The sequence below is a fragment of the Pongo pygmaeus genome, chromosome 18 (genome assembly GCF_028885625.2).
Source record: "Pongo pygmaeus isolate AG05252 chromosome 18, NHGRI_mPonPyg2-v2.0_pri, whole genome shotgun sequence".
Classification (NCBI taxonomy): Eukaryota; Metazoa; Chordata; class Mammalia; order Primates; family Hominidae; genus Pongo; species Pongo pygmaeus.
The window spans coordinates 29,805,433-29,809,902 of record NC_072391.2 but is presented as its reverse complement, the minus strand read 5'-3'; the positions used below and the strand labels follow the sequence as shown (position 1 = coordinate 29,809,902).

General features: G+C 42.2%; 1 pseudogene; it reads left to right on the top strand.

The window, feature by feature from the left end:
- Positions 1–2,567: 2,567 nt before the first annotated feature.
- On the top strand, positions 2,568–4,266 carry LOC129015078 (putative elongation factor 1-alpha-like 3; annotated as a pseudogene).
- Positions 4,267–4,470: the final 204 nt, after the last annotated feature.

The window sequence follows — 4,470 nt, the reverse complement described above, 5'->3', positions numbered from 1 at the left end:
GTAGCATTAAAAAGGGAAAAAGTGCTGTCATTTGAAATTATAAGAGGCTGTAGATTTTAAGATGCGTCGCAATTTCAGAGTCAAAATGAGAGGAAAATTATGTTTTAGTATCAATGACAAAAGAAGTTTATAAACAAGACTAAACAAATTAGAAACTAAACACTAAAAGTGATAAAATTCAAATTATCATTATTTATTTAATATGATAGATGATGTTGTTTTGCTGAAATTAACTGCCACTTACTCAAAATGAATTGCTCTTCTAGCCCAGGTTATTTTGAGCTTTGCTTCCTTTATTACTTTAGGTGGCATGGAAACTCAATTCTCCCACCATTTTTGTCTCTGAGAATCTTTAACTGAGATAGAGCAGGGATCCCCTTTTTTAGGCTCCTGCAGGCCCCAAATATGGAAATAAAGGAAAATCCTGAGATCCTTCAAGGGAAATTCCAGGCACCTAGCTAGCCCAGAGAACTAAATAAGTAACTTGTTAAATAAGAAGGTAATAGCCTAAAACAATAGCTAAGGAAGTTAAACTCCCAGAGATGTCCATTTTCCTTATAGAAACTAAAGGTAACATCTTAACATAGCTTCCCGAATTGTCTTTCAGATGCTCAGATCCCCACAGATGACCCTCCACCAAACGGCTGGGGCCACTGACACGTAGACCACAGATAAGGGGGAAGGGAAGACTAAACTTTAACTGTCGCCTTTGTTCTAAGTTTCTTCCTGTGGGTGCTTGGAGAAAGTCACTCTCCCTAGCCAGTTAACATTATTATACTGACCTCAAAATTTTAAACAAATCTTCTTTTCCTTAACCAATTGCAAATCAGAAGATCTTTGAATCTACCTGATATGGTTTGCTTTTGCGTCCAAATCTCATCTTGAGTTGTAATCCTCATGTGTTGAGGGAGGGACCTGTTGGGAGATGATTGGATTATGGGGGCAGTTTTCCCCATGCTGTTCTCTTGACAGTGAGTGAGTTCTCATGAGATCTGGTCGTTTTAAAGTATGGCATTCCCCTTTGCTTGCTCTCTCTCCTGCCACCTTGTGAAGAAGGTACCTGCTTCACCTTTACCTTCCACCATGATTGTAAGTTTCCTGAGGCCTCCCCAGCCATGCAGAACTGTGAGTCAATTAAACCTCTTTTGTTTATAAATTACCCAGTCTCAGGTAGTATCTTTATAGCAGTGTGAGAATGGAATAATACACTACCTATGACCTGTAAGCCTTCACTTCAAGACACTTCAAGATATCTCACCCTTTTAATCTTAAACCAATGTGTCACCTTCATGCATTGATTTACGATTTTGCCTGTAGTTTCTGCTTTCCTGAAGTTTACCCTTGCCTTTAAAAACCCTTACCTGCCCCAGGGATTGTGGCTCATGCCTTTAATCCCAGAACTTTGGGAGGACAAGGTGGGAGGACTGTTTGAGCCCAGGGGTTCAAGATCAGCCTGGGCAACATATCAGACCTCATTGCTACTAAAAATAAAAAATTAGCTGGGTGTGGTAGCAGGCACCTTTAGTTCCAGCTACTCGGGAGGCTGAGGCTAGAGGATCACTTGAGCCCAGGAGATTGAGGCTACAGTGAGCTATGATCATGCCACTGCATTCTAGGCTTGGCAACAGAGGACAGAGCAAGACCCTGTCTAAAGAAAACCACCATCACTACCAACGAAAAAAACCTTTACCTTGCAGGTACTTGGCTTGTAACCACTGGGTCTGAAGCATGACCTGCCCTGATTCTCCTTGTTGGACACCCTGCAATAAATGCCTTTCTTTCTATCACTGCAAACACCTCTGGGTAGGTATCTGGATTTACTGCTCTGGGTGAGTGAACCTCAGTTTGGTTCTAGAACATAACTGGCATTTCAAGCCATTCAGTTGGTCTTGCTAGGAATAACACTTAAAATTTTAAGGAAATTGAACACTCGAACAAAGGATTTTTAACAAAGTAATTTTACTTCTGTGCATAGGGGTGCCTCTTTGGCCAGTTGCCATGAGAGCACACCTGAACAAAGGGGCACAAGAGTCTTTATTTTTGTTGCAGGTCCTGCCCCTGTACCCTTTCCCCATTGGCCAGAGTCAAGTCATACAATTTAAACTAATTTCGATTGGCTAAACACTTGAATTTTTTTAGATAAGGTAGGCACATAAAAGAAGGTGGAGAGGAAGGGGAAGGGATGTTGTAATGAGCTAGAAAGTTAGTTTTTTTTTTTTAAATAAGGAAAGGAATGTGAGTTGGTACTGATAATGCCTGGTATTGTGGTGTGTCTGGGCATTCAACAAAGGCAAAAAGGAAAAAAGAGAAAAAGGAAAAGCAGGGGGTGGGGGGTACTATGAATTAAAGAATAAAAGATTTATTAGATTATTTGAAGAGAAACCTCATCATATCTCACAGTCTTTATCTGGCACAAACACATCATTTATGTATAAAGTCTACACCGGCCTTTTCCCCCTTGTCCCGGGACAATTAAAATATTATTACTTCTTCTTTTTTTTTTTTTTTTTTGGCAATGGTTTTGCCACCAGAATACAGGTGTTATGAAAACTACTCCTAAAGCCAAAATGGGAAAGGAAAATACTCATATCAACATTGTCATCATTGGACATGTAGATTCAGGCAAGTCCAACTCCACTGGCCATCTGATCTACAAATGTGGTGGCATTGACAAAAGAACCACTGAAAAATTTGAGAAGGAGGCTGCTGAGATGGGAAAGGGCTCCTTCAAGTATGCCTAGGACTTAAATAGACTGAAAGCTGAGCATGAACGTGGTATCACCATTGATATCTCCCTGTGGAATTTTGAGACCAGACAGTGCTACGTGACTATCATTGATGCCCCTGGACACAGAAACTTCATCAAAAGCATGATTACAGGGACATCTCAGGCAGACTGTGCTGTCCTGATTGTTGCTGCTGGTGTTGGTGAATTTGAAGCTGGTATTTCCAAGTATGGGCAGACCTGTGAGCATGCCTGCTGGCTTACACACTAGGTGTGAAACAACTAATTGTTGGTGTTCACAAAGTGAATTCCACCGAGCCACCCTATGGCCAGAAGAGATACAAGGAAATTGTTAAGGAAGTCAGCACTTACATTAAGAAAATTTGGCAGGACACAGTGGCTCATGCCTGTAATCCCAGTACTTTGGGAGGCTGAAGCGGGTGGATCACCTGAGGTCAGGAGTTCAAGACCCGTCTGACCAACATGGTGAAACCCAGTCTCTACTAATAATACAAAAATTAGCTGGGCATGGTGGCATACACCTGTAATCCCAGCTACTCAGGAAGCTGAGGCAGGAGATTTGCTTGAACCCAGGAGTTGGAGGTTGCCGTGAGCCAAGATCGCACCATTGCACTCTAGCCTGGGCCACAAGAGTGAAACTCCATCTCAAAAAAAAAAAAAAAAAAAATTGGCTACAACTCTGACACAGTAGCATTTGTGCCAATTTCTGGTTGGAATGGTGACAACGTGCTGGAGTCAAGTGCTAATATGCCTTGGTACAAGGGATGGAAAGCAACCCGTAAGGATGGCAATGCCAGTGGAACCACACTGCTTGAGGTTCTTGACTGCATCCTACCACCAACTTTTCTAATTGACAAGCCCTTGTGCCTGCCTCTCCAGGATGTCTACAAAATTGGTGGTATTGGTACTGTTCCTGTTGGCCGAATGGACACTGGTGTTCTCAAACCCAGCATGGTGGTCACCTTTGCTCCTGTCAGTGTTACAACTGAAGTAAATTGTGTTGAAATGCACCATGAAGCTTTGAGTGAAGCTCTTCCTGGGCACAATGTGGGCTTCAATGTCAAGAACATGTCTGTCAAGGAGGTTTGTCATAGCAATGATGCTGGTGACAGCAAAAAAAACCCACAAATGGAAGCAGCTGGCTTCCCTGCTTAGGTGATTATCCTGAACCATCCAGGCCAAATCGGTGCGGACTATGCCCCTGTACTGGATTGCCACATGGCTCACGTTGCCTGCAAGTTTGCTAAGCTGAAGGAAAAGATTGATCGCCATTCTGGTAAAAATCTGGAAGATGGCCCTAAATTCTGGTGATGCTGCCATCGTTGATATGGTTCCCAGGAAGCTCATGTGTATTGAGAGCTTCTCAGACTATTCACCTCTGGGTCGCATTGCTATTCGTGATATGAGACAGACAGTTGCCGTGGGTGTCATCAAATCAGTGGATAAGAAGGCTGCTGGAGATGGCAAGGTCACCAAGTCTGCCCAGAAAGCTCAGATGGCTAAATGAATATTATCCCTAATACCTGCTATCCTGGTCTTAATTGGCGGAAGAACAGTCTCAGAACTGTTTGTTTCAATTGCCCATTTAAGTTTAATAGTAAAAGACTGGTTAATGATAACAATGCATCATAAAACCTTCAGAAGGAAAGGAGAATGTTTTGTGGACCACTTCGGTTTTTTGTTTTGTTTTGTTTTTTCGTGTGGCAGTTTTAAATTATTAGTTT